This window comes from Nyctereutes procyonoides, unplaced genomic scaffold, assembly GCF_905146905.1.
Source record: "Nyctereutes procyonoides isolate TBG_1078 unplaced genomic scaffold, NYPRO_anot_genome, whole genome shotgun sequence".
Taxonomy (NCBI): Eukaryota; Metazoa; Chordata; class Mammalia; order Carnivora; family Canidae; genus Nyctereutes; species Nyctereutes procyonoides.
The window spans coordinates 60,842,647-60,867,871 of NW_026575133.1; the positions used below are offsets into that span (position 1 = coordinate 60,842,647).

The 25,225-nt window shown below is 35.3% G+C and overlaps 1 long non-coding RNA gene across 1 annotated transcript in view; it reads right to left on the bottom strand.

Annotated features, from left to right (window-relative positions):
- Nucleotides 1-347: 347 nt before the first annotated feature.
- Nucleotides 348-25,225, bottom strand: part of LOC129493770 (uncharacterized) — a 118,219-nt gene continuing 93,341 nt past the window's right edge. Inside the window, exons 2-3 of the long non-coding RNA XR_008661208.1 lie at nt 7,119-7,184; nt 348-3,073 (exon numbers count right to left, since the gene is read on the bottom strand). This is a non-coding gene — a long non-coding RNA (uncharacterized LOC129493770). The remainder of the gene's footprint in view (nt 3,074-7,118; nt 7,185-25,225) is intronic.

Sequence of the window (25,225 nt, forward strand, 5' to 3'; positions counted from 1 at the left end):
ATTTTATTATTTTTTTATGTGAGAGAGAGAGCACAAGCAGAGGGAATAGCAGGCAGAGGGAGAAGGAGAAGTAGGCTCCCCACTGAGCAAGGAGCCTGATGCCAGTTCATCCCAGGACCCTGGGATCATGACCTGAACTGAAGGCAACTGAACCACCCAAGTGCCCCTAAAATAGGTACTTTTTAACCCAGGGCAATGCCTTCCCTGCCTTGAATCTTTTGTTATGAAACAGTATTTTTTTAGAAAAGAGAAACCATAATATACCATCAAATGATATCCAGTAGACAAGCAGCTTCACTCACTGTTATTACATTCATTTATAGATAAAACAACTGGCATCCAAACATAGCAAAATATTTTAACCAAGCATCATCCTTTAAATAAAAAAAAAAAAAAAGATTCTCAGATAAGACTGTGAGCTTGGGATAGAACAATAAATAATTGACTTGCAGTTAGGGCTTTATAATCTACAAAATGACTTTAGATATCTCCATATATTCATATTACAAATGTGTACTAGATTTTTCACTTAATTCTCAGAACTCAGCATGTTTGACAAGGGAACAAATTGTCACCCCCACTTTACACACAAAGGAACTAAGGCCCAGGAAGGTGAACTATGTACTCAGGGTCACATCATCACTGGCAGAACGGAGGCTTGAATCAAATTCTGGCTTCCAGTTCCATTTAGCATTCATTAGAAAGCTTTTCATGTCAGGAAAATTGTCCTGATTTGGTCAATGACAAAACTCAAGCTGATTTTTTTGCTGGCTATAGATTCTTACCTCAGTTGATGAAAAGATACAGGTGTAAGTTTTCTGCATCAGACTCACTACACTTTTGCCTGTAAAGCTTTATTTCCTATTATGGAAAAGATTATACTGAACTCCATTTTTTTTTCCTTTGAGAGAAGCAAAGTAAATTTTTTAAATGCCTGTAACACTCACCTTTAGCTTTATGCATTCTGTACATTTCATATGCTCATTTCAGAATAGCTTACGTTAACCTCTAGGTTACATATTTTTAAAGTTACTTGCTATATTTGGTTTAACTTTTGGTTCTAATTTTATCCTGAGTGTACCACATTTAGATCAGAACATTTAACTGTTTATATTAATAGTGTGTCTTTATCTTGCTGACATTTTCCTCGAGTGATCTATGTGTTTTTACAGAAGACATCTCATAAAAAAATTTTCAGTTATTGTAATATAAGGTATCTCTCTTAAAGTATACATTAGCTTAAATTTTTAGCTATTTTGGGCACTAAATCTTTTTAAAATGTAATCAAAGCAATATGAAATTTACCAAGATCCTAAAATTACATCACTAAATATTTCTATAAATAATCTCAAAGACTTTTGACAAGGCATTTGAACCAGTTTCTGACTTTAATATCTGACTGTTCATTTAGAATCCTTTAAAATACATGAAGTTATCTGGCTCAAAAAATTATACTAAACAAAATCAGAATTTAAATGGGATTTGAAGTCTAGCTCTTAATATCCTTATTTGAATAAAGTAGTAACCTCATGCATAAATGTCAGTAAAAATCACTTGATGCTAGTTTATATAATATTCTCATGTCAAACATTGCACTAAAACCATCTTTAAAATAATAAACACTAAGTTAATGTTGGATGTTTATATCTCACTTTTAGAGCACATAGAAGAAAAATAATAAGGCAAATAGAAATGGAAATAATTACTTACTAACTAGTCATATCACTAAATAATAAAAGTGTAATTAATAATCTTGTACCACATCATTACTCCTTTGGACAATAAAGCTGTAAGTCTAAAAGCATAAGGACACTAGAAATCTCTCCTTCACTTTTGGCGGGTATTCGATAGGCCAAGGATGAAGGAATTCAGGGTAAAACCAGTGAATAGTATACACACAAGCCCATTGCTACTCTTCTTTTGCCAAAACACTCTTTATCATAAAGAATGTTGTATAAGACACTTGATGACGAAAAACATAGAAAATTTGTGTATGGTGCTGGCAGTGTTTGCAGAAGAACTGTGGGTGAAGAAAGCAAATCAAATAAAGAATGAGCCAATTCTAGTGATAATAAATCACTGTCCCTTCCAAGAGGGAAGGCATCCAAAATAATCAACTTCCTCATGGGCAGTTGGTTAGTCCCTCTGGGGAGAGATACTATTCTGAGGGATTAGTATAGGCCACACTGTCTCCCCAGAGTTCCATCAATATCTGTTTCTCTCTTAAAATGTTACTAATTTGACATTAATAGGATGTCCAGGTTAAATAACTAAATTGGCAGTAATCAGATCGCTCTTGGTGAGGGGAAGCCCATGTTACTAAAATCATGGAAATTTCATTGCTGCCATTTTGTTCATGACCCCAGTGAGCCAGCTCTGGAGTTGGTGAGGAGAAGCTGACTGACAATGAGTCATCCTGATCATTGATCACTGAGATCCTCTTCTGTAATGGGGGAACTTCACATCCTTGACTATTCTAAGGAATCTATCCACAAATTCTTTCCCAGATCTACATTTCATCAGTCCTTCAATATTCTTCCTGAACTTCTGGCCAAGCCATTAGCCACTATCTATTAATTCCTCAAGATTTATATCTCTGTCCCTTTCTCCTTCCAAGCAAAGTAAATATTCAGATGCACTGCTTGTAATTTTTCCTATTGGAAGGGTTTCCTTCCCCAAAATCCTTCTGGGCCACCTCCAACATGTAATACAAGACTGCAGTAGTCCAATTCAGCTAGTGCCCGCTTTTGTACAAAACCACAATAAACCACACTTGAATTTTTACCTTTTCAGTCAACTGATCAAAGGGAACTCCCTGTGAGACAAGATGTGGATTGAAGGTAAAATATTAGAGCAGAAGTAGATGCCAAGATAACTGGAGACACACAGTATGCACGCCTTCAATGACTTCTTAAGTCCCGTGTCTTATGCACCATTGCCACTCCATGGAGCACTTTTGAGCAAACCCAACTTCATGTCTTGGATGAAAGAGCAGTTCTGGTCAAATATTCATGATGCATCTTAGCTGGGTATTCAGTGTCTACCAGAGACTGGCAAGTTGGGAGCAGGAACTCTGACAAAGAAGGAAAGGATTTGTTTTCCAAAATCCTAGGAGTCTTCACTGCATAAAACATTTCTCCTTGACACAAACATTTTGGGTGTCATTGGATCTGCCCAATCATGAAGCCCAAGTAGCAGAGTGTCTTATACTTAAGCTTGGACCAGCTGCAGAGCATATTTTTTACTCTGGGCCCACTCAAAACTGACAGTTTCACAGTAAGTAGGTCAACCCAGCACATTTAAATGTATTTTATGTTGTCACCAGAAGCCTCCCTTTTTCAGTGAAAAAAATGGTCCTTCAGACATAGGAGTTAGTCAACTTCACTGGTAAATATATATGCATGGGTCCATATTTGTGTATAACTGTTGTTTCATAATCTAATAAGTTTAAAGCAATTTGTATATGGTATTTAATAATTCCTTCAAAATGAGTCAACAATATATTTTAGTCTAGTTAAAGGCAAAAATCCCATGATACGCTAAATCTTAGTACATCAGCAACATGTTATTAAATACTTTGGCCATTTTCATTTATCATTTCTCTTGTTTCTATCATTAGGCACTGTTTGAAGAATGTATCATTGCATGAAACTAGCAAATGATTAATAAGACTTCAATTTGTGGAAATTAAAGAAATAAGTCAGCATGCAAACTATCATTGCCTCATCTGGTCTCAATCGTGCATGCCTAAGTTATGATATATGTATCATTTTATCTGGATTTATATTCCTCATTACTGAAAAAAATTAAAAAGTGAAAAAAACTATTCAGAAAGATTGCATATGTTAACAAATATTCTGTAAAGAGAATTCTCTATTGATTATTGATAGCACAGATTGATGCATTTATCCTTTAGGATTGAAGTCATTAGTCTTGTTAATGAAAAGGAAATAAACAGCTGGCTTTTACTCAAACCTGAAAGATCTGACAATATACAAATTAAAGATGACTTTGAAAGAGGAAAGGCCACAATCCTATTACAACTAATCATTTTTACATATTGATCTCCTGATCTCTTCTCATTATCCTCATATGCATACATGTTTTTTACATTATTCATTAATTCATTCAACAAGCATTTACTAAGTCTGCATTATTGTAAAGCACACGCACAATTTTGTCTTGTGCTTTTTGAACTGAATATGTATTATATATTTTTATCATAACCCTACCAATGTTGACTTTTTAAGCATCATGGTACTAAAATATAAATGTTATGGGGATCTAGGTTTTTCTATTTTCACCTTTACAAATGACTCTTCCTAAAAAAAAAAAAAAAAAAAAAACAAATGACTATTCCTGACAAGGCAGTATGATGTGGTGACTGAGGTTTAGGTTCTGGAACTAGACAGATCTGAGTCTAATGTCTGGATTCATCCCTTAACCATGAGAGCTGGGGAAAATTAACCTCTTCATTCTCCTCATTTGTGGCATAGTGATAATAAGAGTACTATTTCTGTCACTGTTTTGAGGATTAAATGACACATGCTTGTTTATGGAATAAATGGAATGCTTAAAACAGTGCTTACCACTAAATACATATAGCTCGTGTTGTTTTTATTCATATCTCTATATTGTAGCCTGTGAAAGTGCTTTTAATTCCTCATGGTTCATCTCACATGTTGTCTCCTTCATTAAGCTTTTCCTGATCTTTCCAATTGGATGTGCTTGTCCATCATCAGTCTGCCAAAACATTGTGTTTGTATTGTTCTTCCAGCACTTGACACTTTGTGCTTTGGTTTCAAAATGTATGTGCATTTCTCATAACCACATTGTCAGATGACAAACTCCTTGACCACATCTTGCTAAACCTTCGCTTTGACTATGGTGCTTAGTATGGCCTTGCAGATTAAATAGATGCTCAGTAAATATTTACTAAGTTGAATATATCTGTGGGTTGTGACTATTTTCTACAGGTATAAAAACAAGATTACAAACACATGATAAATTTTCAATTAAAATTATTCCAACTATCAAGTGATTTTAGTTTTTAATTGCAGATGGTCTATTCCTTTGCATACTACTTATGTCTGATTTAGAAACTATTTTCCTCTACCAAGTCCTACCTTGTCCTTGGATGATTTCACTACTTTTTAAAAATTTTACTGACCATTTGCAATTTTTAATTCAGGATAAGTTTATGTTTCTCATGGAAACCTATAAGTATTTCATCTGGCCCAGTTACAACTATTTTGGTTCCTCAAATAAGTGTTCCTTTTCTTTGGGTCTCCAAACAAATACATGTTTCCAAAAATCTTCTTCTAATATTCTGACTTACCAATTATCACTTACTTCTTTGTCAATTCAGTTATGTTATATTTTTTGCACAAAGTACCAGAATTATGTTATTCTGACTACAGATTAACCCCTCTCTGTATACAAGTATTTGTAATATTTATGATGGTGTTAATTAAACTCATGAACTAGTTTTCATGTACCTATTCTGCATCTATATGAAAGACCTAAAATGAAAAATGACTTACAGCTCTTTAATCTTGACTTGAATCCCAAAACTTTCTCTTTAAATCAACATGTTCACCATAAGAAATATCATCATAAAATAATTTAAGCGCATGAAGCAATCTGATTGGCCTCCTGCCATCAGTTTATAAGCTTAACATAATTCCATTCTTATCTCTAAATTGATGACCATGAATAATGAGTTTAAAATGAAACTATAATTGCATTGGTCATGGCTATCCTTGATGAATGAATAAATGCAAAAATTATTACACTAGAGATATACATTAATATGATCAGTATTATAATTATACAGTACAGTGATCCAGCACCTTTATGTAGTCAATGTGTAACATATAGACACGTCACTTTAGAAAATTTAATTTGGATTTTTGAAAGGATCTACAAAACTCTATGTAAGTTATTATAGAAAAACTAATAAAAATGTGTGCTCTTTGAAAACTTGTAACTCACCTAACTTCCAAATTAAAATAAAACTGATTTAATTAGAAAAAACTAATAAATAATTGTCTTTAAAATTACTAATCATCTTTCCATAATCTATCTTGTGGATGCCTTGGCTATCATAAACTTTGTTTAATCCACTCTTAGAATTAAGAGTGGAGATTATAGCATCAATAATAACACTAATCCTGAATTTTTCAAATGTCATTTAACCACCTATATAAATGATCATATGAGTTTGAGTCTTAGCTCTAATGAGATGAATTCTATTAATGGATTTCCAAAAAGGGAGCCACCTTTAGGCCTGGCCCATTGTGAATACTGAACATCTCTTGTGGTAGAAACATCTGATCACCCACTGGATCATATTTTTTTAAGGCATTATTTGTGCAAAGAATTTGGACTTCATCCTAAAAGCAATGAGAAAAGTTTTGTGAAGCTTTTCACTAAGAGTTCTGAATTCTAGAACAATCCTTCTGGTAACAGAAAAAGTCAAATTAGAAGCAGTAGAATTATTGAACCAGATGAAAAATGTTAACAGCTTGAACTAAGTAAAGCAGAATTCAGAGATATTGAGGAAAGGTAATTATCAATGACTGATTGAGTGAAGGGGATGAACAAAAAGGAGTCTAAGTCCAGGTTTCTGGCTTGGGTAACTAGATGGTAGGGCATGAGCTGTGATAAGGAATACAGGAAAATGAGTAGCTTTGTTTGTCAAGAAAGACAATAGGTTTGTGTGGAGTTTTAGATACTTGGGGAAAATGCAAATATTTACATTTTTTCCTAAACTATGGGAAAGATATAAGGGACATAAATACAAATTTTGAAGTTATCAATGCAGAGATGATAATTAAATCTATAGGAGTAGTTGAAATCTCTGAAAAGAGTGTACATAGTGGAAAAAGAAATGGTTTAGGACTTGAAGCCACCTTACCTTTGTGAGACAGTTGTAGGGAAGATTAAATGGTACAATATGTATGAAAATATTCCATATGTTACTTATTATTTTCCTCCTAAAATTCTTTTTATGGTTTACATGGTTTAAATACACATGACTTACAGAAAACATAGTTTATTACTCACATTCATATATGTATATATAAATAAAAACTATGAAAAATTTTCAGTCCTACCTGTCTCTCTTCTGGGAATAATGCCATAATAGCCCCATTTGACACTTTTTGAGTTTTAGCTTCTACCTGTAAATGCAAGTAATAATATTTGTGTTTTATAGGTGTTTTTAAACCCCATGGGGGGAAAACTTCCACATAGATTTGATAAATAATATATGATAGTGGTGACTTCCAAAAGATACAGATACAACTAGGATTCTATTTTCCAAGCATTATTTTATGTCCATACAAATTTTTATGACCATATAGCTTCTCCGTTCAGTTTGTTTTCACCAATTAAAATGAAAGTCTGAAGTGGCACAAAAATTCATTTTATTTACAGAACAGATTTATAACTTTGGAAAAGTCACCACAGCCTTAATACTTAACCCTTATAACCTAAAAAAAAAAAGAAAAAAAATATATATATATTGAAGACCTCACAGAGATGCCCAAAGAAATAAACAAACGAGGTACTTGTGAAGTTTAGTTCAAGAGCTACCAGACAACAATAGGTGGTGCTGCTGGGATGGGATACTGAATATCTATATTTGATTCAACGTGTGTCATTGGAAGCCTTTCCCGAACAAATCTATTATGCATATGAAATTAAACATTGGTTTGAAAACTGTATTAAACTCCAATCAGGATGAGCTATTGAGAGACACAAATGCTTCAAACAACTTCTTGGACTGAATGGAGATATTTCCACCAGTGGGAGCCAATTTTCATGAGTAGATTTTAATTTGAAATTGCCAAATTCCCTATTAACTTCCTACGGTCTGAGGCAGCTTGAATCTTCTGTGCTTATATCTGTCCAACAAAACCAAGTATTAACTGCTGGGTTCAAAATTTAGGTAGGTGCAAAAGACACTCAGAAATGCTCTTTCACATATCCATGTTATTATGATTTCTCTCTTTCTTACACTGAAATTTGAGTGGAAGAAGGTCTAAAATCCAGATTTCTCCTTTGCCTGAGCAGGTCTGATAGCCCAAGAGCCTTGACCTTCAGCAGTGTTATCAAATAAGATACAGGCTGTTAGCATTTGAGCCATGGGATTTGTAGCAGTTCTACACACCTGCTCTTTGTAATGGCTAAATGATTGGAAGAATCATGTAATAGACTGGAGTTGGAGGAAGGAAACTTTTAAAGAAAGGGAATAATAGACCAGCATACCCAATTTTCCTAAAACCATTTCTAACCTTGTGATCAACATAATATATTTTTCCTCATCGTGTATATCATTTGAAAATATCTGACAATCGAGGTGAAAATGTGATTATCTGCATCTCTCTTTTCGGGAGAATACCACTTGTGATTAAGAGGCCCCTGCTACATATTACCATGGCACACTTTACTTACCGAGCTTGGCACTCAATTTCCAGAGTAACATATGTAAATAATCATTTCATTCTCTAGCTTCCCTTGTAAGTCGGGTTCATCTTTATCTCCCCAGTTCTTACCACAGTGCCTACCATATGTCAGGTACACGATAAATGTTAGCTTAACTCATGAGTTCCCAGGATCCGTACATGGATGTAGTGAGACGTTCTCCAAAGAACCTGCACGTTAACTCTTGATATCCATCACTGTTTATTTGAGAGCTGGTTGGTATAATGTGACAGCAAGTTTGTATTCTCTGTAATTTATTCAAAAATTGAGTGAAATTTTCTCCCAGTGGATGACTAGAGACAGCAAATTCTGAACCTATGACTTGTGCTTTTATACTCTTTACAGAAAAAGAAACTAGAACTCCAGAGCCTGCCAGCTCTGGGAATTGAAGGCATAATGGAAATTATCTGTCCAGCCTACTATGGCATTAGACCAGTCTTAATTATAGCACAGAGATACTCCCTTACAGATGGACTATTTTAGGTTAGTAAGTAATTAACCAATAAATTCTATCCCATGCTTTGAACGTTTATTTCACATATGCATAGCATTTTGTATTTGGAATAAGGTAAAGACACATCTGGTTTTCTCTATTCACCCCAAAGTATAATGTTTGGACACTTTTTTCTCTATGAGTTTCATAAGAATGGATTACATGGCATAGATATAGTTTATGGCTGTGAGATACGTTATGAAGTCTCTTGCAAAAGCAATCTCTCTTTCTCTCTATGGGCTCCTTTTTTTAGCAAATCCGTTTATGTGAAATAATTGGGACAGATTAGTCAAAAATGCTTTCATCTTTGTTTCTTGCCTACATTGCATTTTAAAATAATTAAAACTCCAGATTGTTTCTGTTTTTCACCTAAGTTTACTGGCACCCAGCAAAGAAGGCTACACTTTGATTTTAATCATGGCCAGACAATACAAGGCCCCAGTCTCAGAAGCAAGGAGAGCAGCAAGTAGAAACCCTGCTGGGTAATTTCAAAGCAATGTACTTCCTGCTGCTAGCCCTACAGTATGATTTCTGTTCTGCCAAGGGCACCAATAGCAGGCAACTTCCAATTTGCACCTCACACATAAATTCACATTATGCCAATAGGTTTCGAAGGAAACCACAAGCGACCCAGCTCAGCCGTCAGAGGTCTGTTAACAGACCTTAAACTATGATCTATTGTGCAGCCGGCCCTGAAAGACGCATGCGGAGTCCCACTTTATAGAGACCGCACTTGCCTGACACCATTTTTCTTGAGATAATTATAAGTGTTTATTTTGGCTTTTAACAACTTTAATCACATTATTTAGCATGTTGCTGTTTTGTCATCAAGTTAAATGAACACAGAGTTCTCCCAGGAATGTCCCAGAAACTCACACATAGGAGGGTTTCCTTGAGGACAGACCCCAATGTATGAGATGGCAGTGGTTAATTACACTAAGGCTTCATGTCAGCAAAGATGTTTCCTTCCCCAGATGAGTAAGCAAACAAATTACACCAGGCAACAGAGAATTCCTAAATGAATAAGGTGTGATCTTTCTAATTGAAATAGCATGACTCTCTCTTTGTTTTGTGGTTCTGTTTTCAGTGGTTTGATGGTGAGAGGGGTTTACGAGGAATCTCACATAAAGGCACGCAGCATCTTTGATGACAAATGTTGCTGCAATTACCATGTGGAATACAGAACAGCACTTCTCTGACTTATCTAGAATTAAGTTTAAAAATAACCTTAGCTGATCACAAAGGGTTCTGTAGTCACCGTTAACGTCAAGCAACTGTTGAAACATCATGCCGTGCCAAATTGCATTTGATGGCCCAATAATAGCAGAACTATAATATGCTTCAATGAATTCTAAAAATATCTCCCCCCCCCCATGGAAACTGATTTAACAAAACCAGAAAGGACAGTTTGCCTTATTCTTTTTTTAAGATTTATTTATTTATGATAGACAGAGGAGAGAGAGAGAGAGAGAGAGAGGCAGAGACACAGGCAGAGGGAGAAGCAGGCTCCACGCCAGGAGCCCGACGTGGGACCCGATCCCAGGACTCCAGGATCGCGCCCTGGGCCAAAGGCAAGCGTCAAACCGCTGAGCCACCCAGGGATCCCCCTTTATTCTTATTCTTAAATCACCCCATTCAGTATGAGTGTGAGCCAACTAGAGTATAGGTCTAAAATTATTTAATACATATTTAATGCATCATGAAACTTATCTGCCATTTTTTGTCGTTAATATTTTTATCTGATGCTATACATTCTGTTAATAATTACACTCAAGTTTCAAAGTCAGATTGTTTCCTCTATAATTATGCATTTCTATCATTTAGTCAGTTCAACTTTCTTAAGAAACTAATGATTAACATTCTTTATTGGAATTATTTTGCTGCTCAAGGCTCTCAAGTGACATGCAAATTTTTGGAATTATTTTGCTGCCCCAGGCTCTCAAGTGACATGCAAATTTTAACTGATAGAAGATGACAAATGAGGATATGCTTTTGAGATGAACAATTTAATCAAGTAGGCATTATTTCTTTAAATCATCACATTTCTTTTTAATGAAGATCTGTAGGGCAACTTGTGATATGACCATCTTTTTCAGCCTTTATTTGACAAATCCATGAGCCCATTAATTCATAAATTAAAGCTTTGTTTGGGTGTATTCTCAATCTCAAATTTAGTAAATTTGTATCTAACAGACAACTCCCAGACTGATGAAATAAATACGGAAAAATTGAGTTTCTACTAGAAATCAGTACTTTAAATACTCTGAAGAACTAATAGATGTTCCAGAGTTCTATATATGCAAACACTATTTTAACATACGTACATAGTGATTAAAAGGGGGGTCAATATGTTTAATAGTTGAAAGCTCCAAGTCTAACAGAGCAATAGTGAGAACAAACAAATGCCAAATTAGTCGTGTATTTTAGGTTTTCTTTGCCCCGAGACAGCAACGGCCAGAAGTCCTTTATCATTTACACAAAAGTTCCAATTTTTCTTTGCTCCAGAATCTCACACATTTCATAATTAATTAAGAGACCTGGATTCTGGCCTCAGTCCCGCATTGGCAAAGTAGTACAATCTTTAATTTGCTTCTTTTTCAGTATTAAGAATTTCTTATTCTTAACTATTTTTGGATTTAAAAGCTCTTTCATTAGATTATGCTGACCAAATGAAAAAAATGACACATTAATTTTCTTACTTCATTCTGTCTAGCAGGGATATATTACAGTGAAAACTATAGAGTATAAAAACATAAAATTAAAGCCCAACTAAATAGCTCATATAGAATCTAAAAACTCCCACTCTAATCCATTTTTGCTGTGATTCACATCAAATCATAAGTTTTTCCTCTTTTTGGGTTTTTTATTTAAATTCAATCTAATTAACATACAATGTATTATTAGTTTCAGGGGTAAAATTTTATGATTTATCAGTTGCATATAACACCCAGCGCTCATGACATCACACAACCTTCTTAATGCCCATCATCCAATTAGCCCTTCCCTCTAACCCTCTCCCCTCCAACAACCCTCAGTTTATTTCCTACAGGTAAGAATCTGCTATGGTTTGCCACCCTTTCAGCTTTTATCTTATTTTATTTTTCCTTCCCTTCCCCTATATTCATCTCTTTTATTTCTTAAACTCTGCATATGAGTGAAATCATATGGTATTTGTCTTTCTCTGACTGACTTATTTCGCTCAGCATAATACCCTCTAGTTCCATCCACATCATTGCAAATGGCAAGATTTCTTTTTTTTTTCTAGATTTTATTTATTTATTTAAGAGAGAGCACAAGCAGGGAGAGGATCAGAGGGAGAGACAAGCTTCACACTGAGGAGGGAACCCAACACAGAGCTCAAACCCAGGACCCTGGGATCATGACCTGAGCCAAAGGCAGACACTCAAATGACTGAGCCACCCAGGCACCCGAAGATTTCATTCTTTTTGATGGCTGTGTAATATTATTATTATACATATATACATTACACTTTTCTATATATCACCACTTCTTTACTATTCATCTGTCAATGGACATCTGGGCTCATCCCATATTCTGGCCATTGTGGACATTGCTGCTATAAACATTGGACTGCATGAATCACCTTGTGAATCACTATGTTTGTATCTTTTGGTTAAATAGCTAGTAGTGCAATTGCTGGGTCATAGGGTAGTTCTATTTTTAACTTTCTGGGGAACCTCCATACAGTTTTCCAAAGTGGCTACACCAGTTTGCATTCCCACCAACAGGGTAAGATGTTTCCATTTCTCTTCATTCTCACCAACATCTGTTGTATCCTGACTTGTTAATTTTAGCCATTTTGACTGGTGTAAGATATATCTCATTGTGGTTTTTGGTTTGTATTTCCAAATATGCTAAGTGATGTTGAGCATTTTTTCATGTGTCTGTTAGCCATTTGTATATCTTCTTTGGATAAAAGTCTGTTCATGTCTTCTGCCCATTTCTTGACTAGATTGTTTTGTGTTGTGGTGTTGAGTTTGGTGAGTTCTTTATATATTTTGGATACTATCTTTTTATCAGATACGCCATTTGCAAATATTTTCTCCATTCTGTAGGTTGCCTTTTAGTTTTGTTGTTTCCTTTGCTATGCAAAAGCTTTTTACCCTGGCAAAATCCCAATTTTACAACTTTGCTTTTGTTTCCCAAGTTTTTTCTTAATATTTCTGACCTAAGAGGATTAGCCTGGCCTCTAATTCCTCATCTATAATACTGGATTCCAGAGTATAATGGATCAGTGTTCTCCAAGTTATTTTGAACCTGGAATTCTATGGCAAATTAAACTGTTATTCACATCTATAGGTGAAATTAATCTTTGGTCATACAATGACTTGGAAAGTTTACCACATACATACACTTTCTAGAAAAGTCATGAATAAAATGTAATTCATACCCAGCAGTAAATTACAAAAAGAATGCACAATAAACAAACAGACTTATTCTTAGCATCAAAAAAAAAATGCTTTAAAGTTAGGAATTTATTCAAGCAATTCACTATATTAGCATATGAAAAGAGAAATATATAAGATTATTTTGAAAGTTTCTGGTGAAGCACTTCCTAGGGGCGCCTGGGTGGCTCAGTCAGTTAGGCGTCTCCCTTTGGCTCAGATTATGATCTCAGGGTCCTGGGATCAAACCAATGTCAGGTTCTGAATTCACTGGGGAGTTTATTTCTCTGTCTACCTCTGCCCCTCCCCCTGCTCATATTCTCACTCTCCTCTCAAATAAATAAAATCTTTTTAAAAAAGCACTTCTTATAATTTTTTTGCTAATAAAGAGAAATACAAAAGACTCTTACAAAGCTTGTAATAAATTGAAAATTACATTAAAACCTATAATAAATAGGGCCACCTGGGTGACTCAATCAGTTAAGTGTCCAACTCTTGATTTCCACTCAGGTTATGATCTCAGGGTGGTAAAATCAAGCCCTGCATTGGGTTCCAAGCTCAGTAGGAAGTCTGCTTAATTCTCTCCCTCCCCCATTGCCCCTCCCTTGACTCATGCACATGCTAAGTAAATAAATAAAATCTTCAGAAAAACAGAAAAGAAAATGTTAGAATTAAAATCTGTTAGTAAAATTTAACTATTAAATAATTTTCTCAAATTTATTTATTTATTTATTTATTTATTTATTTATATTTTTTTAATTTAAATTCAATTTGCCAACATCTAGTATTAACACCCAGTGCTCATCCCATCAAGTGCCCTTCTTAGTGCTCTGCTAGGGTTAATGAGGTGGAAGAGAGTGAGTGACATAGAAGACAAGTTGATGGAAAGGAAGGAAGCTGAGGAAAAAAGAGAAAAGCAATCAAGAACCCACAAGGAAAGACCTAGGGAAATACATGATAGCTTAGAATGAAGAATATTTGTCTTATTGGGATTCCATAAGAGTCTAAGAGAGAGAGGACCACAAAGTATATTTGAACAAATCATAGTTGAGAACTTTCCCAATTTGAGGAAGGAAACAAGTATTAAGATCCAAGAGAGTCTCCCCCCCAAAAAATATCAATAAAAACCGTCCAACACCTCCACATTTAATAGTAAAACTATTAAATAAATTGAAAGGAAAGTCATTCTGTAAGGAAATATTTGCCACACATTTAACAGGTACAGAATTAAAATCTGTAATATATGAAAATTTTAAACTATCAAAGAAAAATGGGCAAAAATTATGAACTGGTAGAAGAGGAAGTACCAAAGACTAATAGTCATGTAAAATCTATTCAACATCATAAATAATAAAGGAAATGGGATTAAACAATAAGATATGTTTTATCCATTGAATCAGTAAAAACTGGAAAGATTTAGAATTTCCAGCACCCTTAAGTTTCAGGAAAAGGGAACTTGATATATTGTTAGTATAAACAATAGATATAATGTGTGTATGTATATAAACTTATGTATAAAATATAGTATAAGAAAGCATAATATATAGGTAACTTGACTCAACAGTTTTACTTACAGGAATTTCTCTTACAGAAATAGTAAAAGACATAGGTGTATTGAATCTTTGCCTTTTGTAAAAAAATTGGAAGCAGCCTAAGTATCTAGTAATAGTAGAATGCTGAAAGAAATTATGAAACATTCATTCTGTGGAATGCTAAAAGGAATGAGGTAAACAAATAGCATAGGCAATAGGAAAATGTCTGATATATGCCTGAACAATGGTTACCTTCAGACAGGAAAAAATGCTGGATGACTAGTATACTTTTAGGCAGGTTTATTTTAATGTATATGAATCATTTGTAATTTTTAAAGTAACCTGTTGTTACTTTTATATTTAAACAATAAAAGGTAAGACACCAACAGCTATTTCTTGGACTAGACATAAGCTGAAGGATAATTGCCAATTGCTTTTTGTGGGAGATGAGCTATAAACTAGGATAGTGGTTCTCTAATACACTTAGCGGAGAGAAGAATAATGCCATTGACAGAGAAAGGACACATGGAAAGACGACTGTTATTAGTACTAGAAGAAAAAGAATAGGAGATCTTCTTTTGTCCTAATTTCTTGTTCCCATATAGAGGGACATCCATTCAAACAATGCCTCTTTATGCCTACACTAATTCTCTCCTCAGGGAGAAATGTTGACTTAACTGATTGATAAGCTTGTAACAAAAAAAAAAAAGGCAAGCCTAGATCAGCTCTTTCCTCTTCTTTTTTTTTTAAGATTTTATTTATTTACTCATGAGAGACACACAGGAGGTGGGGAGGGGGCACAGACACAAGTAGAGGGAGAAACAGGCTCCATACAGGGAGCCTGATGTGGGACTCGATCCCGGATCTCCAGGACCACGCCCTGGGCTGAAGGCAGACGCTAAACCACTGAGCCACCCAGGGATCCCCCTCTTTCCTCTTCTTTTTGGGATCTGTGTTCTGGTCTACTCTTGATAATGTCATAAGCTTAGTGGTCAAGACTCTGTACCTAAACCAGGAAGTACACTGTCCAGGCCTGTGGCTGTTGAGAACTGCCTTGACTCAGAAAATATTATGTCTAATTCATGGATTCTAGCAGGAAACCCACCACTACCACATACCTAAGCCATGTTCTCCAACTCAGCCTTTGTCATTAACAAAGCCATCACTTGAATCTTCAAGTGCCTGATTCTTGGTTCCATCCCTCCTCAGTTCCAAACCTTAGGAAGGCGAAGTACTTCAATATATTTTTAGCACCTAACTCCAGATGCTACCAGAGAGATGCTGCATAATCCATACCAGAGTTTCTCTATTTATTTATTTGTTCAATCAGCAACACTGAGCTAGGCTCTGGAGATACAAATGTATATAGAATAGGGAAACTACACTTCAGGAACTCACAGAATATGGGGTGGGGAGAGACATAAACCAAATATAGCATTCTGTTAGGCAATTAGAAGATTACGAAGAGATATGTAAAGTAGGTGATATAAGTTGAGGTTTGAAGGTCAAATAAAAGTTCATAGGTTAGTGATGGAAGGTCATGAGGATATGGCATATCATATAACATATATTAAGGCAGGAAAGCTTAGGAGAACCTGGAACATGAGGAAATGTGGTATAAGTGAAGTATGGGGCATATCTTGGGATTGTGGCAACCAAAGCTTAAAAAGGATAATCAAAAATTCATCATACAATAGGGTATACACAATGTGTTTCTTGAATGAATATAATAGAGAAATCACTGGGGAATTTTTAGCACTAAAGTAAAATGATAAATTTTACTTTTTAGAGAGATCACTCTGATGATATATAAAGGATAATGTTTCTCCAAAGGATAATGTTTCTCCATCCCTTTAAAGTTTAGACTTCTAACATACTTCAATATAAACTCCTACTAAGATGTGGCAAGTCCAGAAAACACTAAACATTAGATACTGCCTTCTAAAGAATGTGGGCTGCAATTAGACACAATGTTGTTATCACCCTTTGCTCTGCCAGCCTCTTAAAATAAATATTCACCAAGATTGATTTTTCGACTTTGCATTTTATTAATTTTCACAGGAGCCTCAAAAGGCAGATCGTGATTATTTTTTCCATTTTAAATTCAACTGAGATTAGCCGGTGGTGGATAATTTTCCTCCACATTAGAAATTCTCTCCATTATAACACTCATTCTTCTGTAGCCACAAAAAGTAATTGTGTTTTGAAATATAAAATCTGACCATTTGCTGCAAGTCTGAATTCGAATTCAAAGCTAGATGAAATAACCAGTGTAAAACAGGTTTTTACAGAGAAATTAAACCATGATTTACTGCATACTCTAATCTTTTTCTAAGATTTTCCTAAGCTTCTCTCCTCTTATATAAGTAGTGCATTTTGGGTATTCTGTAAGGAATCCATACTGTTTTGTAAATGCCCTGGAGTACTAGGTGCTAGGCTAAAAAAAAAAATTTTTTTTAAAGTAAACGTTTTGGTAAACTTTCTGGATCAAGTCATGACTTTTACATATTGAAAGAGTCACACCATGCTAAACTGTTTGAAAGTCAAGAGATTCATGGAGAAAAGTCTGAAGGAATGGTGGTCTAAGCATTTAACCCTTTCACAGCATTTGTACCCCTGTGCATTACTGCTGTGCACATAAAAATTTTCTCAAAAAGAAACAGCGCTGGAACACATTTCAGTTTGTTGCTCTCTGATCTTGGGGTTGTATGACTTCAGTTGTAGTTAGCTTCATACATGGAACATATAATGGCATACATTTTAGTGATTTTCTAAAAATTTTATTCGTTAATTCCATTGTTCAAATAGCAGCTTATAAATATTTTAAGGAAGTGTTTCTGTCTCCTTCCAGAAGTCAGACTTGTTGGTATTTTGTGAATAGTTCTTCAATTGTCATCATAGTATTAATATCCTATTCATTTGAATTGTATTATAATTTTGGCACCAGATGACAAGTTCAGTTCAGAAATTCAACCAAGATTATTTATATGGTACATTCAATAAATTATCTAAATATTTAACTAGCGACATTACTGAAAATAGCTGATAAAATTAGATAAAAACAAACTACTACGGGATCCCTGGGTGGCGCAGCGGTTTGGCGCCTGCCTTTGGCCCAGGGCGCGATCCTGGAGACCCGGGATCGAATCCCACGTCGGGCTCCCGGTGCATGGAGCCTGCTTCTCCCTCTGCCTATGTCTCTGCCTCTCTCTCTCTCTCACTGTGTGCCTATCATAAATAAATAAAATTTAAAAAAAACTACTATAGATTTATTCAGAGGAAATATTCCTTAGTGTTCATGTAGTTATAAATGTGTAATTCTCACATCTATGAGTGACTATGGTGTATTTATTTTCCCCCAGATGGAGGTTAAACAGTCACCTTTCAGTAAAGTGTAAATAAAATTCACAAAATACCCTAATACTTTTGCTTTCCCTTTTATCTACTCCTGATGCCAAGGAATTATAAAGGAAAAGAATTCTAACTACATATCATGCTCCCTGCATGTGAAGAGTGATGGCTGTCGAGCTAAAGCTTTGATTCTACAAGTGTCAAAGCAGAAGGAACCATCCAGAAGCAATAGCCTGTAACATAAAACAAAAACTGAGATGAGCCATTTCCCAAAAATTCCTAATAACTCTTTATGAGATTCTAAAGTGTTTAGTTAATTTGGTTTTTGTTTTGTTTTGTTTTTCCATCTTTAAGCCATTCCATGCTTATTAGTTTTGGCTAGGAGCACCAGTTCTGAAATATAGTCATAAAGCCAGTTCTGGAAGTCATGCCAGCCAAAAGTCTAGACCTAGAAGTTCCAGATAAGGGTAATACAAGCACTCATTCAAAAGTTTACTAGATTGTAAGCTGCTTGAAAATTAACACCATATTTTTGCTATAAAATTATATATAAAAAGTGTTAAGTACCTCCTACAAGTGCCACGGACTTTACTTCAAATAGATGGTAACTAATAATTTGACCATCATTAAATGAGTAAAGGGAACATGCCTTTTTATAAATGTTACTATCATTTTCTTGGCAATCATCTCCTCGTTTATCATCAAAGTAATACCTGGGATGGCATATACAAAACTTGTTACAAGAAGTTTTCTTTGCTAAATTAGTTGTTGGATTCATATATGACCATATGGCCGCCAGCCATGTTCTATTGAAGTGGTTTGCCTGTAAAATGGGGGAAAAACATATTTTTATTCCCAAGAGGAAAAAAGGAAAAAGAAAAAAAAAACCTTTGAGTCACAAAATGTAACAAAATTTTAAAGGCCCAAAGAAATCTATCTACTCTGTTGGCATGTGGATTGTACCAATCTAGAGGTAGTGTCCCAATACAAGCCCATGTCAGTTGGGAGAGGGGCTATAAATCTTCAGCTCCGTTGTATGCATCTTCCTCTTTATTATAAATGATACCAATCATAATGATACTATTCTTTGACATTGCAGAGCAACAAATGTAATGCATCAGTGAAACCTCTTTCTAAATTAAATAAAAGATCAATAGAAATCTAAATATAATTAGAGTATTTATTTGAGGGGAAAATGATGATCCAGAGCCAGACTTAGAGTCCTCTGAATATTTTAGAGGGAGAGCATCCAACCCAGAGCAGCCACAGTTGCGTTAGACATTCCCCTACCAGGCCCACAGAGTTCCAGAGAGAGGCACCATGACAAACATTCTCAAATGGTGGCCAGGGAGCATGCCCTACAGTTCCTGTCAGAGAAGGAAGTCCAATATATACACAAAGATGCATAGAGTACCCAGAGCCTCTACTCATAGCTCTGCCCCCTGACATCACAGATTGTATGTTATTCATCTCTGGAACCTCAACAGCAGTCTCTGACATATACTAAGTAAATAAACATATGGTGAATGGATAAATGAGTAAATGACATCAATAAACTGATCATTGACTGGAGTGACCAAAAAATAACAATTCAAAAAGCCAACATCAGATGAAAATGTTCAAATATATTAAAAGTAAAAGCTTTAATCTGTTGGCAATAGCTTTTATTCGAATAATATACTTATGGGAAATTAAATACCTATAAGGTCTGCATCTAATTCATTTTCTGTATGACTGATAATTCTTTTCCTTCTTACAGCTCGAGGGTTATGGAAGAGCAAAACATTTCTAGATGTGTTATATTTATGTCTAGAGATGACACAATAATATAGCTCAACTATCCTTAACACCCTTGACTTTACTATTGATTTCCTTCCTACAGTGTTATAAAGAAAACAAAAATTATGAGCACATGACCATAGGTTATTTTTAAAACAACCCAAAATTCTTTGCCACTTTTATCAGGATAACTTGATGAACAAACATGCCAACCCCAGACATAGTTAAATGAGCCAAATGTTTATAACATGGTTTAATGACTATTCGTGCATAACGTTATTTTAATGATTTGTTTTTCCACCAAAGTAGAGTACAGAGTACGAAAGCCACGCCAAAAGGGCATACTGACCCCTTCTAATCTCTAATGAATCTGTTATTAGCCTAATAAGGATCTGGTGCTGGACATTTGGTGATGGCATAGTGTAATTTTAGTACTAACCATTTGGATGTTCATAGCAAAGGGGCAGGAGAGAATGGGCAATTATAACTTAATAACAGAAAAATGGAAGGCAGGCAAAATGGCTTAGCATAGTCAAAACCCCATCAATTTTGCATTCAGCTGGGATGCAGAGCTTTTTATATCATAGATTCTCAACCGAATATCCATAACTCTATGATCAGAATTCTCAGTGAAGAGAAAATATAATTAACTACACGGGAAATTGAGAGAAGACACGAACATTTAATTTCCCTTCATAATCTATCCAACACACCACCAACACTTATTAACAAAACGATTATGTTTTCTTTGTCAATGGAACAGAGAAAAAAATCTGTAAGAGCATCCATTATGATAATGACATATGACAATACGTAATCACAAATAAATTACACTCATTATACAAATATTCATGGAATGTCCATCAGCCTTACTTTATGCTTGCATTATTTTTACCATATACTTTCCCAGATGATTACGAATTCCAGAATCCTTCCTATATTACCCTAAATTATGAAAAAGAATACACCATGATTTTATCCACAAGGACAAACATTATATTACAGCCCCGTAGGGGAGATTCATAAGTCAGAAATTACAATTTGAAATGATAAAATGCAAAGAGATTCTTAGTGGGGACATTGAATCCTTTGGAGATGAAGACAAACAAGCAATAGGAAGAAGATCTGGAGATCCTGAGAAATAGCAGCTAAACTAGGTTTAAAGGATGAGTATGAATGATCCAATAAAATGTGGAGGGAGAAGGGCAAAGGGAAATGGGCTAGGAAAAATATTCCAGACAAAATGAATAGCATCTGGAAGGCCTGGAAGAAAAAGAAAGCATGAAACTAAGGAAAACAGGAAGAAGTTCATTATAAAGTTAACATCAGGGGCACCTGGTGGCTCAGCTGGTTGAGCATCTTCCTTCAGCTAAGGTCATAATCTCAGGGTCCAGGGATCAAGCCCCATGTCCATTGGGCTCCCTGCTCAGCAGGGAGTCTGCTTCTCCCTCTCCTTCTGACCCTCCCCCACTTAATGTGCTTGCTCTTTCTCTCTCAAAGTCTTTTTTTTTTTAAATAAACATTGTATAATTAATAGCAGAACTTGAAGAGAGAGTGAAGTCCATGAGATAAGTAGGGACCCAATAATGAAAGGTCTTATGAGCCAAGGCACAAGAATTAACCCCAAGAACACAGCAAAGCTAGACAAAGATTATAAACAGAGGTGCAATAAGATCACATTACTCTTCTTGAAATCTCACCCTGACTACCTATTAAAGGTGAAAATGTCAGAGAACGGATTATGCAGGAGACAATGAGAATAAATTAGGGAATTATTATATGATCTACTTAGGATATGTTGGTGACCCACTCTAGGACAGTGGCAATAGGAATGCAGAAAAATAGGTGGATTTGAGGAATTTTAGATGATAGGATAAACAGTATTTAGTAATTGCTTAGCTGTGTGAATTAGGGAGAGGGAAGATGCCCAGGATTTTGCAGCTGAGTGAATGATGGTACTATTCTTTGGTTTAGGTTTAGAAAAGGAAAAGGAGAGGGAAGAAAGGGGATAGGAGGAAAGAGGAAGAGTTAATGCACTACTTCTTACAAGTTTTAACTTTTAGGTGCCTGTGAAATACTTAATTGTAGATGCCCTGAAATCACTTAAATATGACATTCTGGGGCTAAAGAAAGAAGTCTGGTATGGGGATATGAATTTAGGATCAAACCTAGGATCAGGGATTCTTAATCTGAATTTATGATGGGCTTCAAAAGGTTCCAGAATCACCTAAAAGTGTATGCAAAATATTATGGGTTTAATTTTCTCTTCCTTGTCGGTTTCTTAAGGTGAAACTTACTGATTAAAGTTCTATTTTTTCTAATCCTAGGATTTATTGTTATAAATTTCCTCCTAATCACTGTTTTAGCTGTATTTCACAAATTTTCATATATCATGTTTTCATTGCCATTCAATTCAAAAAAAAATTCTGATTTCCTTTGAGATTTTCTCTTCAACCCATGGATTATTTAGAAATATACTGTTTAATTTCCATATGTTTTTACATTTTTTAGATATTTTTTGTAATTAATTTCTAATTTAGTTCTGTTGTGATCATACACTCTTTATAGTTGGTCTTCTATAAATGTGAGGTAAGTCAAGTAGGTTGATGGTAACGTTCAAGTCTTCTCCATCCTTACTGATTTCCTCTCTGCTTGTTCTACCAATTATTGGGAAGTGTTGAAAGCTCCACATATAATTTGTCTATTTCTGCTTTTAGTTCTGCCACTTTTTTTGTTTAATGTATCTTAAAGCTGTTATTAGGAACATACATGTTAGGTTTATTTTGCCTTCTAGATGAATTGACTCTTCATATTTATCTCTGCTGGTATTCCTTGCCCTGTAGCCTTCTTTATGTAATACTAAAATAAGCAATCCATCTCTCTCTTGATTAGTATTTGCAGGGCATATCTTTTACTTCGAACTTATCTATCCTTATACTTAAGGTGCTTTTCTTCTATATAACATACATTTGGGTCTTGATTTTTTTTAATCCACTTTGACAACCTTTTCCTTTTAATGGAATATTTATAGACATTTTACATTTAATTTTATTATTGATATGGCTGGTTTGGGGTCTATCATCTTGCTATTTGTTTTTTATTTTTCTTATATGTTTTCATTTTTCTCTGTTATTTTTTACCCTTTTTTGGTTTTGGTAGAATATTTTCTTGCATTCCATTTTATCTCCATCAACTGATGTATCTCTTTTTTTAGTAATTGCTCTAGGGTTTATAATATGCATTTTAACTAATCACAGTCTACCTTCATATCACTTCAAGTATAGTATGAGAACTTTAAACAATATAATTCTACTTCTCCCCTTCATCCATGGAGCTGTTGTTATCTTACAGTTGCCAAGATAATATCTTTATTCCTCATAAAGATGTTACTAAACAAAGTGGACAAGTGAACTTCATAATACTGAACTTCAAAATTGGAAAGACTTCTCCATTCTAGACACCTGTATTGCCTGAGGACTTGCCTCTGTTAGATTTATGACATGGAAATGCAAAGAAGATTCTCTCCGGGAAGGCCACTCACAAGAGGAAGGGAGAAGAGAAAGCACTGAACTTCTACTTCCCACCTCATCAATGAGAGGTAACTCTAACTCCCCCATTGCAGAATGAATGAGGGAGCAAAGAGAAGCCAGGAGAGTTATGCTATCAGAATGCTCTCCAGAAAAAAAGAAACCTCGATGTGAGAAAACCCTTATCCCCTATCAGCACCTCATCTTTATAAATTTTGTCTGTTCTTTCCTGTCCCTACATATATTTTTCGTATACATTCCCTTACTTAAGCATGCATTGCTCTAGTAATTCTTGTAGCTTTTCGTTCTCAAATTGCATTCCAAATAAATCCAATAAAATGTTTGAAAGTTAGGAGGAAACTCTCTCTGCACCATTCACAGAACTTAGAATTTCACAACTTGATCCCTCGCACTCTAGTCACATAGCCAACTATGTGTTCACACACTGAACAGATCATGTGGAATTCCCTTTACGATCCAGGCAGCTACAGGCGCTGGTGATACCAATGGTGAGTAAGACAGAGGAGGCCCCACAGTCTCCAGCTCCCATTCTTATGAGTATGGGACAGGGGAGTAGACAAGCAAACAAATGCATCCAGAAGACAATTTCAGATAGTAACAAGTGTCATGAAGAAAATAAAGCAGTATGGCAAAATTGAAAGTGATTAGATGGGGGACAACTGTTCATGGACTCTGCTTCTTTCCATCTTTGACTCTAGGAAAAATAAATCAAGATGGTGAAGAGATTAAAATAAAATAAAATAAAATATAAAATAAAATAAAATAAAATAAAATAGGGTCTTGATTTTAGGGGGGAAGATAATCAGTATATCAGTTTTCAGTTTTTATATTCTAATCTTCACTTAAATTCAACAGCCTGTTTATATCCTCTCACATATCTCTTGAAGGGCAACTACCTTTGGCCAAATACATAAGCCAGCAAGCTAAGAACAGAAGCATCAACACAGTCTCTATTCTACCAATCATAGCTAAAAATAAGCCAGAATTGAGGTACCTGGGTGGCTCAGTCATTTAAGTGCTGCACTCCTGGTTCAGGCTCATGTCATGATCTTGGAGTCATGAGATCAGTCTCAGCTCTGCACTCAGCCTGGAGTCTGCTTTAGATTCTCTCTCTCCTTCTCCCTCTCCCATTCCTCCAGCTCTCCCCCCGCCCAAATAAATAAATAAAATCTTAAAAAAAAAAAAAGACAGGGATAATTGTTACTTCGATTATTCCCTGAGTGCCAGCATGCCACTGATTATTGGGAAATAATGACTAAGGAAAGGTTTAGATTACCAAGGAGTAAGAAAGCTTTTGACACACGAATGTGCAAGTGTTAATTAAACTGTATCGCCCTGTGTAACACGGGTGGGAAAGGTAACATTTGTGTCAACTGTGTGAAAGGTTCTTTCAAGTATTAGCTTCATTTTCAGATATCAAAGTCTTGGCATTAACCCAAATGTCAAAAGGAGTGTTTTTTTTTTTTTAATTTTTATTTATTTATGATAGTCACAGAGAGAGAGAGAGAGAGAGAGAGGCGCAGAGACACAGGCAGAGGGAGAAGCAGGCTCCATGCACCAGGAGCCCGATGTGGGACTCGATCCCGGGTCTCCAGGATCGCGCCCTGGGCCAAAGGCAGGCGCCAA